At 41.9% G+C, this 12,597-nt stretch overlaps 1 pseudogene; it reads right to left on the bottom strand.

Annotated features, from left to right (window-relative positions):
- Positions 1-4,339: 4,339 nt before the first annotated feature.
- On the bottom strand, positions 4,340-5,624 carry LOC118643953 (annotated as a pseudogene).
- Positions 5,625-12,597: the final 6,973 nt, after the last annotated feature.

Genomic DNA, 12,597 nt, shown 5'->3' with positions numbered 1-12,597 from the left:
GATGTTTCTCTCTCACATAGGTGTTTTGATTTCTCTATTCCTCTTTCTCTAAAAAATCAATAAAAACATTAAAAAAAAATTTTTTTTTTAAAGCCACAGCTTTGCCCTGGCTGGTTTGGCTCAGCGGTTAGAGCATTGGCCATTGGACCAAAGAGTCCCGGGTTTGATTCTGGCCAAGGGCACGTACCTCAGTTGTGGTTCGTCTCTGGCCCTGGTTGGGGTTGTACGGGAGGCAACCAATCGATGTGTCTCTATCACATCAATGTTTCTCTCTCTCTCTCCTTCCCTTCTGCTCTGTCTGATGATAAATGGAAAAATATCCTTGGGTGAGGATCAAAAATAATAATAAAAATAAAAATAATTAAATAAAAAGCCACAGCTTCTGCAGTTGTAAGAATGGCACCATTTTATAGTGCACCTCAGAAAAGCAAAGTACGTACACAGTTTTAGTCTTAATTTAAAACATAATTTCTAAAAATGGTGTTTATGTAATTCATTCATTTATAGTACATCCTCCTCAGAATAATTTGTTAGCTCTCATAAAGAAAGTAAACTGTGTATTAGAATTCAACCAGAGCAACAGAACCAGTATGAGATGTATGTGTACATACAGATATGTATATATGAAATCTTACTGTGTGTATATATGTGTACACACATGTATGTAAGTATATACAGAAGTATATACATACATGTGTGTATAAATAAGGGATTGCTCTATGTAAGTGATGGGTTGGCAACACAAATCCAAAGTCCGTAGGACAGGCTAGAACTCCATGGGCATGGGCCTGGAGCTCTTGTCCACAGGTGGAATTTTGTCTCTGTCAGGAGAGCCTCAGCCCTGCTTTGAAAGCCCTCCAGCTGATTAAGTCAGAGCCACCAGGATAATCTCCCTTAAAGCTAAGCTAATTGATAGGGACTTTAATTACATTTGCAAAAATCCCTTCTCAGCAGGACCTAGATGAGTGTGAGGGAATAACAGGACTGTAGCCTAGGCAAGTTGACCCATGGACAGCCTTCTCACGATAAGGTCACACTGCACTTACAGAAGCCAGTTCTGGTGTTGGATCACCATAGATCTGTTTCAGGAGTATATTGTGTGATGTAAGTAATAATTATGATTTTTAATTTAATTTTTTCCCATCACCTTTTATCCCCTATATGCCCTCTACCACCTTTTCCCACCCCCATCTTCCCCAAAATCACCACACTGTTTTCCATTTCCATGAGTTCTCCTTTTTTTTTTTTCTCACTCCCTTTACCTCCCCAACCCCTCCTCACATCCTCACCCACCCAGAGCTGTCTGCCTGCTCTCTATGATTCTGTCATAATTTTGCTTGGTAGTTCAGTTTGCTTATTAAATTCCACCTATGAGTGAAATCATATGGTACTTGTCTTTCTTTCTCTGACTGGCTTATTTCATTTAACATAATGTTCTCCAGGTCCATCCATGCTGTTGCAAAGGGTAAAATTTTTCTTCCTTTTCACAGAAGAGTAGTACTCCATTGTGTAAATATACCACAGTTTTTTTATCCACTCATCTACAGATAGACAGTTGGGCTGTTTCCAGATCTTAGCTATTATAAATAATGCTGTTATGAACACAGGGGTGCATATATTCTTTCAAATTAGTGTTTCTGATTTCTTCAGATAGATTCCCAGAAGAGGAATCACTGGTTCATAAAGCAGTTCAATTTTTAATTTTTTGATGTAACTCCCTACTTCTTTCCAGAGTGGCTGCATTCCCACTAACACTGCATGAAGTTCCTTTTCTCCACATCCTCACCAACACTTGCTGTTTGTTGACTTATTGATGATAGCCATTCTGACAGGTGTGAGATGATGTCTCATTGTAGTTTTTTTTTTTTTTTTTTTGTCCTCACCTGAGGACAGTTTTGCATTTATCTTCAGATAGAGCAGGAGGGAGAGAAGAGGGAAAAAAGAGAGAGAAACATTGATGTGAGAGAGACATATCGAGTGGTTGCCACCCACATTAACCCAACTGGGGCCGGGGACAAACTGAAACCGAGGTACACGCCCTTAGCGGGAACTGAAACCGGGACTCTCTGGTCAGCGGGCCGACGCTCTAACCACTGAGCAAAACTGGCCAGGGCTCATTGTAGTTTTAATTAGCATCTCTCAGGTGATTAGTGATATTCAGCATCTTTTCATGTGTCTGTTGGCCTTCTGTATGTCCTCTTTGGAGAAGTGTCTGTTCAGGTCTTTTGCCCATTTGTTAATTGAACTGTTTGTTTTATGGTGTTGAGTTTTATAAGTTCCTTATAAATTTGGGATATTAACCTCTTATCAGATGTATTATTGGCGAATATGTTCTCCCATTTCATAGTTTGTCTTTTTAGTGGTTTCCTTTGCTGTGCAAAAAGCTCTTTAGGCTGATGTAGTCCCATTTGTTTGTTTTTTCTTTTGTTTCCCTTGCCCGAGGAGATATATCAGAAAAAATATCGCTATGAGAAATGTCCAAGATTTTACTGCCTAGGATTTTTTCTTCTAGGATTTTTACAATTTCGAGTCTAACATTTAAGACTTTAATCCATTTTCATTTATTCTTGTGTATGGCGTAAGAAGGTGGTCTAGTTTCATTTTTTGCACATATCTGTCCAATTTTCCCAATACTATTTATTGACTAGACTATCTTTAGTCCATTGTATGTTTTTGCCTCCTTTGTCAAATATTAATTGAATATAAAGACATGGGTTTATTTCTGGGTCCTCTGTTCTGTTCCATTAATCTGTATGTCTGTTTTTATGCCTGTACCATGCTGTTTTGATTACTATGAACTTGTAGCATAGTTTGATATCAGGTAGGGTGATGCTTTGTTCTTCTTTCTCAAGATTGCTGTTGCCATTTGGGGTCTTTTGTGGTTCTACACAAATCTTTGAAACATTTGTTCTAGTTCTGTGAAATACTCCATTGGTATCTTGATAGGAATTGTGTTGAATCTATAGATTGCTTTGGGTAGTATGGACATTTTATTTTATTTTATTTTCCACTTTATTGATTTTAGAAAGAGAGGAAATGAGAGGGAGAGAAAGATAGAAACAACGATGAGAGAGAACATTGATTGGCCTCTTCCTGCATGCCCCCCACTGGGGATCAAGCCTACAACCTAGGCATGTGTCCTGACTGGGAGTCGAACTGGCGACTTCTTGGTTCATGGGTCGACACTCAACCACTGACCGACACCAGCGGGACATTTTAATGATGTTAATTCTTCCAATCCATGAACACAGTATATGCTTCCACTTATTTGTATCTTCCTCCGTTTCTTTCTTCAATGTCTTATAATAACCTGAATATAGGTCTTTTACGTCTTTGGTTAAATTTGTTTCTATCTATTTTATTCTTTTTGAAGCAGTTGTGATTGGGATTTTTTTTAGTTTCCCTTTCTGATATTTCATTATTAGTATATAAAAATGCAACTTATTTCTGTATATTTATTTTGTATGCTGCTACTTTACAGAATTCATTTACCAGAACTAGTAGTTTTTTGGTGGAATCTTTAGGGTTCTCTATGTACAATATCATGTCACCTGCAAATAATGACAGTTTTACTTCTTCCTTTTCAATTTGAATGCCTTTTATTTTTTTCTATTTATCTAATTTTCGTGGCTGGGACTTTCAGTACTCTGTTGAATAAGAGTAGTGAAAGCAGACATCCTGTCTTGTTCCCAGTCTTAAGGGGAACATTTGTAGTTTTTGCCCATTGAGTATGATAGTTGTGGGTTTGTTATATATGGCCTTTATTATGTTGGGATATGTTCCTTCTATTTCCACTTTGCTGAGAGTTTTTATCATAAATGGGTGCTAGATTTTATCAAATACTTTTTCTCCATCTATTGATATGGTCATGTGTTTTTTGTCCTTCAGTTTGTTTATGTGGTACAGAACATTTATTGTTTTGCAGATGTTGTACCAACCTTGCATCCCCGGAATATATTCTACTTGATCATGGTGTATCATATTTTTTAATGAATGTCTGGATTTGGTTTGCTAATATTTTTTTGAGGATTTTTTAAATTTCTGAAGTAAAAATTCACTTTATTCATCTATTTATGACATAGTACACAAGCGGCAAAGTGTTTTACATCAAAGAGTTTACTTCCAACTCCTTGGAATGGGCATTTATTTGGCTAAAAGGAGAGGCTAGAAGGGAAAGTCAGGCAATGCTTAGGCAGCTGAAAAAAGGACAGGCAGGGGGCAAAGCTAACACCATCCTCACAGGAATGGGCACAAGTGGGCTATTAGTCGCACACTGATTTTCTAGTAGTGTTAGCTGGAAGCATAGGAGCACTACAGGATGCTGGAGCCCTCATGGGCTTCAGTCATCCCCACCACACAGGTATAGCACCACTTTCTGATAGTCACTGGATGTAGTAGTACAAGGACTTGCCACACTTCCTCTTGAATTCAGATCTAATTTTCTTTTCTTTTCTTTTCTTTTTTTTTTTTCTATCTTCACCCGAGGACATTTTTCCATTTTTGTTCAGATAGAATGGGAGGGAGAGAGAGGAAGAGAGGGAGAGAGAGAAACATCGATGTGAAAGGGAAACATCGACGTGAAAGGGACACATCGAGTGGCTGCCTCCTGCACAACCCCAGCTGGGGCAGGGGACAAACTGCAACAGAGGTATATGCCCTTAGCGGGAACCAAACTCGGGTCTCTCTGGACTGCGGGCTGACGCTCTAACTGCTGAACCAAACCGGCCAGGGCTCAGATCTAATTTTCAACATGTCCATTTCATTGCGGAGTCCATGATTCTGATCAGGACCTTGTTGCACATCCCATTGCCCTTCATGGAGTCATAGAGTTGGTCAGCAAAATACAAGGACTTGGTCTGTATACACTGGACCAGGTTCAGGAAAGCATTTTCCAGGTCTCCTTTGACTTCCTTCTTGATGCTCTCCAACACGTCATAATGGCTGTAGCTCTTGTACCTTTCACATACTTTCTGGAGGTAACACATGCTCTGCTTGGTCATGATGCTGATCCACTTGGGAACATCAGTTCCTTCTCTTTTCACTCCAGAGGGATCCCTGGAATCTTGGTCAGTCAGTTCATAATGACAGAGCCATCTCTGCTCTTCTAGCCTTCATGAGGACAACCATGAGCTTGCAGAAGGCACCAGATGTGTCAGAAATAATGTCCTTCTCCAGATCAGCCTTGCAAGTTTCCTTGTAGACTATTAATTTCCTGCAACTCCTAATTGGTCCTTGAGCAGATAATCTCAATGAGAGAGGCTTCATCAGTCTTCAGCCCCTTCATGAAGGTCTTTCGCTTAGAAGCATCATACTGAGCAGGTGTTTTCAACAGGCCTCAGATCATCTCCAGGTGGCTGGACAAGACTGACTTAAGTGCTGATGCAAGTTCCTTTTTGGTCCTCTGGTACATGAAGGCAATATCTGATCTCTGGTCATTGCTGCGATTGGTCAAAATGTTGATGGTGGTAACCTCATCCACACCTTTGGTCTTGATGGTTGTTTCAATGTTCAAAGCATCCCAGTCAGCATCAAAATTGGTGTAGGCTTTGATTAACCTGAACAGAATGATCATCCTCCAAGCTGAACTAGCTCAGAATTTTGTGAACAGTAGACATTTTGGAAGAAGCTGGGTTGGGCACTGAGAACTGAGTGTCACCAGAGGCCAAGCTAATTCTGATTTCTTTTAAAGGAGCAAATTTATTGTTCACTGTAGTGGTTTATCCTTGAAAGTAGGTATTTTAGAGAAGGCTACACTTATTTTTGTGATGCTGCTGTTACTCCAAAACCTTTTCCTGAGTCTTTTTGGAAGTTTCTTTTGTTCCATTTAGAAGCCACAGAAGAAATTTAATATTTTATTCAATACCTTGTGTTTTGACCAAATGTCACACACAGTTCCATATCACACGTCTTTCTTATTCATCAGACTTGGTTCAAAATTTTTCCAAAATTTAGCCCTGGCCGGTTTGGTTCAGCGGTTAGAGCGTCAGCCTGCAGTCGAGAGAGACCTGGGTTCGGTTCCCACTAAGGGCATTTACTTCGGTTGCAGTTTGTCCTTGGCCCTGGTTGGGTTGTGCGGGTGGCAGCCACTTGATGTGTACCTTTCACGTCGATGTTTCTCTCTCTCTCTCTCTCTCTCTCTCTTCCTCCCACTCTATCTGAACAAAAAGTGAAAAAATGTCCTCCGGTGAGGATTAAAAAAAAATTTATTTTCAAAATTTAAATGTCTACTTCAAGAAACTTTCATTTTATGTACTACTAGGACATTAATTTTTCTGAAGCATCCCAGTCAACAATTATGACAATTCCAGTCATTGGAATGCTTAAAGCCTCCCAGAGGTTTCCCACTTCTTATAAATTGAAGTACAGACTTCTCAGATGGTCATCCAAAGCCCTGTGCAATATTGCCCAACCTGTCCTTGTGGCCCACTTTTATTCTCACCAGCACATACTGTTGTCCAGCCAACCTAGACGACCTGAGAGAGCCAAGGACGTCTTTATCTATCTCACCGATTTTGCTGTGCCTCACCTCTCCCGCCCCCTTCACCTCCCACCCCAATCTTCTGCTTATTAAAAGTCAGCCTTCAAGGCCTTGGCGCATGTGGCGTGTACCTCATGAAATTAGCCAAAGGATGTTTTTTTCCGTGCCAGGATTTTTACAGTACCTTGATATTACTGTTCCTTTTATACCTAGAACCCTGTCCAGTACTACCAGTACTATGGGATGTAGGTATCATGATTCAGTAATACGAATTGTAGCCCTGGCTGGTTTGGCTCAGCTATTAGAACGCTGACCCATGGACCAAAGCATCCTTGGTTCAATTTCCAGTCAAGGGCACGTACCTTGGTTGCAGGTTTGATCCCTGGCCCAGGTCAGGGTCATTCAGGAGGCAATCAAATGATGTGTCTCTCTCATATTGATGTTTCTTACACACACTCTCTCTACACACACTCTCTCTCTCCCTCCCTCCCACTCTATCTAAAAAATCAATGGAAAAATATCCTTGGGGTAAGTATTAAAATAAATAAATAAATAAATAAATAAATAAATAAATAAATAAATAAATAAAAAAAATATATAAATTGTAGCCCTGGCTGGTTTGGCTCAGCGGTTAGAGCATCAGCCTGCGGTACAGACCAGGTTCGGTTTCCGCCAAGGGCATGTGCTTCGGTTGCAGTTTGTCCCCGGCCCTGGTTGGGTTGTGCGGGTGGCAGCCACAGGATGTGTCCCTTTCACGTCGATGTTTCTCTCTCTCTCTCTCTCTTCCTCCAGCTCTATCTGAACAACAACAACAACAACAACAAAATATATATATATAAATTGTAAATGCAGAGAGGGTGAGAATGGTATCCTTGCTGTTTTCTCGCTGTGTTTGGTCTGGGCTCTATCTTGCCCCCATGGAATGTGATGTAGCATTATTGAAGATGCTCTGACTTGCAAGCAATTCAAATGAGTCCCCAAAGCACTTTCCACAACAGGACCCCCAGAACCAATGCATCGCTCCCAAGGCTGGCGAGTTGAATAATGCAAGTCCAATTACATATGCTAATCCATCTTTTTCATTCACATTATGGAATCACTACCCCAGGTTATTAACAAGCTCTTGTCTTTCCTTAACTGAACCAGATCATCAGAAACCTATCGCTGCCCTGGCCGGTTTGGCTCAGGGGTTAGAGCGTCATCCTGCGTCCAGAGAGACCCGGGTTCGGTTCCCGCTAAGGGCATGTACCTCGGTTGCAGTTTGTCCCTGGCCCTGGTCGGTTGTGCAGGTGGCAGCCACTCGATGTGTTCCTTTCACATCGATGTTTCTCTCTCTCTCTCTGTTCCTCTCTCTCCCTCCCACTCTACCTGAACAAAAAATGGGAAAATGTCCTCGGGTGAGGATAAAAAAAAAAAAAAAAAGAAACCTATCGCTGAGATCCCTACTCATGGCACTCATGATCCAACATGTACTGGCCCTTAAATCATGGATACATTCCAACTGTGTGATTACTTCTGCCTGCTTGCTCTAAAAAGAAATTCTGCACATCTTCAGTATGTCCTATGGCTGCTTTCCTCTCATCTTGACAGACATTCCACCTCCTTCCCGGTCCCCAGTCTCCAGCACTAACAAGCCCTGTCTCAGCACAAGCCATGCACAGACAGCTGCGACCGCTGCCTGGGAGCCGTGCCTTCCGTACACTGACACACCTTTCAGAATGATAACCTCTAAGGAGGTAGTTCTGTTTGCATCTTGTGTGTTTTGTCTTGAAGTAGAAAATCAGGCGTTCAGGTTGTGGTTGCCTGTCAGCACAGCCCAAGGATTACTTGAGTGGATTCCAGAGCCAGACTGCCTCGGTTAGAATTGGCTCTGCTGCCTGCCGACACTCTTGTGCCCTTGGCTTCCTAATCTATAATACAGAGATGGCAATAGCACCTGTCCCACAGAGTTGTTGCCAGAAGTCAGTGGAGGACAATTCCTGGCTTCATGGTAAGTGCTCAGTAAATAGAAACTATTCCTCCACTATATCATCATTGTGTGATTTCAGTGAGCTGTTTACCTCTATATTATAGTAATCCAACAACATGTTATGTTTTCTGCCTTCCTCTCTGTTTGGGGAAGAGTTCTAATGGGAGAGCCCTCTGTTTACCTTCTCCAGCCTATCTGCATACCTGGCCTTTCCCCTACCGTAGCATTGCCTGTAGTGAAACCAACATCCAACTTCCTAAGACTCACTTCCTCCCTGAGACAGATGGGTGCCTTTCAGAGCCACTCCACTCAACCTGGGATGAGGAGTGAGCAGCGCAGGGGTAAAAGTTTAGTTGAAATAGCACAGATATATCAGGGACGCTTCAAATACAATTCTGTTAAAGCAATAGATTGGGTGCGGGAGGCAACCAGTCAATGTGCCCCTCTCACATTGATGTTTCTCTCTCTCTCTCTCTCTCTCTCTCATTCCCTCTCTTTCCCTCCTTCTCTATCTGATGATAAATAGAAAAATATCCTCAGGTGAGAATTACAAAAAATAAAGTAATAGATTGGGGATTGAAAAAGAATGTGTCCATTCAGGAGACATAAGAAATGACCAACCTGGTAATAAAAAAAATTCTAGGATAAGGAATGCCAAATGTTTTGTGTATACTACCTCATTTTTAGCTTCATATCTCTATGAATAAAGCAATAATCTCCCCCCTCAATTTTTATAGAATAAAAATCCAAGTCCAAAGCCCGCTCTTCACTCTGTATCATGCTACTGCAAAAGCCACAAGAATAATCTGAAGTCTGTGCACACTGTATTTGATTGGTCTGTGGCCCTTTTAACTTTTCCCTACAAGCAAAATATATGCATCGTTCTCAAAAAAGTCTGGTGGAGACCATTGACACACATGATTCCTACCTTATTGAACTAGATACCAAACACAGGAACAAGCTTTGAAGCATACAAAATAAAACTTGTCATCTCACTCCTTTTGGACTCATTTCATTGTGCTCTTTCAAGAGTTAATGATTTTCTCTCCATTTAAGTTACCACTCGCTTAAATCAGTTCACTCTAGTTCCACAGTGGCATTCCAAGAGGCCAGCCATTGCTCCCAGGGCCAAGGAGGCAGCCCTGCCAGAGAACACGTGTCCTCTGTGCTGAACTTCCTTCGTGTCATCTTGGATCCTCAGTGCACGACAATACTCATGGCTCACGTGTGTTTTTTTATCACATGTCCTCAATTAAGCTTTCTGCATAATGGAGGCCCTTCTACTAAAGCAACAGTGAAGCCACACCACTGGGCATTGTGCCCTTGTGTTCTTGTTCTAAAGTGATTCTGGTTGAATAGATCACTCCACTTTCATTACATTGAGGAAACCAACTGCAAACCCAGGGGGAAAAACACCTGGAAACTGATAGCTTTTGAGTTGATACTGGGTAGATACAGTTTTTTCCTGCCTTTCTGCACTCTAGAATATGACCATAATGCATCTGTGTGCAGGGTGGCATCGGGAGACGCACCATATAGACTTTTCACTTGTTTTTTAGTCTTACGTGGCTGTATTTCTTCCGATTTCCCCTTTTCCTGATTCTTTGATTCCTTTAGTTTGGGTTTTTGAAAGCCCTGGACTGGAAAGAGGCAACAATCTCTGACCTTCAGGAGGTTTATAATTCATAGTGAAATAGAGACACACAACATCTTGAATAACAAGGAAAAGATATGTGGATACATATGTATTAGTAACCAAATAGCAGTAAATGACAATGCACCTTGATGTGTGTGTGTGTGTGTGTGTGTGTATGGTTTTATAAAGTGTGGAAAGTGAGATATTACAAATTAAAAGTAGGTTTAATAGAATGTATTGAGTTGATAAGAATAGGACTCCATAGTAAAAAAGAAAAAATCCTCCCACTGTGTACCCATCCATCAGATAATTGGTCTTAAATATGGTTTGTGGCCTGTTTTCTTCAGTGCCACACAATTCTATATATACTAGTGTAACATTTGAGAAGTAAGAGAAAGGAGCATGTTGAAGGGATTGTATTTTCTTTATCGGATTTCCCTGACTTGGACATGGGTGATCATTGGTTGTGATTGGGAGAATCAGGGCACAAAAGGATATTTGATGGGTGAGAAAACCCTGAAGCACAGAAGTCTTTAAGGAAAACATGTATGCAAAACTGTTGAAAGATTTGGCCCCTCCCTTCACGCCCTGCCTTTATTTGCAGTTCACAGGGTGTCTAACTGTTAAGATGTCCAGCCAGCGATCTCTCTGAGCAGGTGGAGGCTCATCTTCCTCTTTATGGGGTGATTTCTTCTTTTTCTTTCTTTTTCTTTTTTAATCCTCACCCGAGGACATTTTTGCATTTATCTTCAGATAGAGCAGGAGAGAGAGAGGGAGGAAGAGAGAGAGAAACACGATATGTGAGAGACACATCTCCTGGTTGCCACCCACACAACCCGGTCGGGGGACAAACTGCAAACGAGGTACGTGCCCTTATAGGGAACTGAACCTGGGTCTCTCTGGTCCGGGAGCTGACGCTCTAACCGCTGAGCCAAATCTGCCAGGGCGATGGGACGATTTCTTCAGAAGGAATAAGCCCGTCCTCAATCTCACGGAGTTCCTTCCAGTCACATCATTGCACAACACTGGGCTAATAGGCACGGTTTACTTTTTACCTCCCTCCTCAGCCCAGCCCCGGGTAAGAAAGGGGAGGGGAGCAACAGGGCAGGAAAGAGTGCAGATGTTGTGTATGCATGTGTATTTTTATCACGTGCACTTCTGCACTTCAGTGTAAATTTAAAATTGGTTTGCTCTGGTGTGGCAGGCAACACCTGAATTGCGAATAAGGAAGTGGGCCAGTAGCACAAAGGAAGGTTCATCTGAAAGCTGCAATCTCACAGTTTGATGGGTGACTGGGAATGACCTAACCTCTGTGGAAACTTCTAGTGTGTCATCGTGTAGGGTGAATGGAATTGGAGCCAGGCCAGAACCCCAAAGGGTTTTCTTCCAAACTGTCATCCAGACTCAATATTCACTAGACAAATGGTGGGCCTTCTCATCCCCCCTCCTTTCCCCCTTTTTTCCTCATAAGAACTCATCTTGTTCAGCCACAATTTATATGCAGGACCCATTGTTTAGGTCTGAGGAATGAGACAGGATTATACTCAGCATTATACATGTATTCTTGTGGAAAGAACTGACAGCTCATTCTATAATGTCTACAAATTGCTTTGGAGATGAAAAGCATTGAATAGAGGCCAAGTAACATTATTGCTTTTAGGGGTGTTTGTTTCCAGTCTGGTAAAAGGCATTTATCTTTAGGCCCAATGGAAGCTCAAGCTTCCACAGCCAGAATTTATATCTGTTCTTCTCACATACAGTAAAAGCAGAGCCTCCTGTACGCATACTGGTGATGCTGAGAGCACTGTAATTCTTAGTTATTTAAACAAATAGTGGTCACCCCAGGAAAGAAGACATTGGGTAGGGACAGGAAAGAAGGGATGGAGAGGCATATCCTGAAATAAATACTCTTCAAGGGTATGTGACCTTGATGGCAAGGGAATTTAGAACTGGATAAATAAATGCCGTGGGAAGGGAGACAACATTTTAAACCACTTAGAATATAGTCCGGTGCAGAAGGATCCAGACACCTCTTTCAGTAAAGGAGCAGGTTTGAGAAATGAAAGGTGCAAGGGTATTAGATGGCTCTTCCCCCCACCACAGTTGGCATGGAGTTGTCTTCTTAGAAATCAAAATGAGAATCCCTGGGTTGAGCTTTAGAAAAGGAGAAGTGAAGACCTCAGGCAGGCTCACTTCTGGATTTTGACTGTAAAATAAAGCTTTGGCAAAACCGAATAGTGGGAAGAAATGTGATCAGTCTGTTACACTTCAGTTGCAAGCTAACTCGGGTAAAGCGGATGTAATGGAAGGATGTGAGGTACCTCAGAGAATTAACGGCAAAGCTGAGTAAACGGGCCGTGGAGAGGACAGGGCCCAAGCACTTTCAGAGATCTCGTGGGAAGTGATGACACCTGGCCTCGGCCATCAGAGAGCTTCTGGTTGGTGGACTACTGTTCCTCCGCTCAAGACTCAGAATCTGGGAGAGTCTGACGGGCCCAGCTTAGGTCAAGGGAC

This window comes from Molossus molossus, unplaced genomic scaffold, assembly GCF_014108415.1.
Source record: "Molossus molossus isolate mMolMol1 unplaced genomic scaffold, mMolMol1.p scaffold_m16_p_1, whole genome shotgun sequence".
NCBI lineage: Eukaryota > Metazoa > Chordata > Mammalia > Chiroptera > Molossidae > Molossus > Molossus molossus.
Note: the sequence above shows the minus strand (reverse complement) of the source record. Positions and strands in the feature narration are given on the sequence as shown.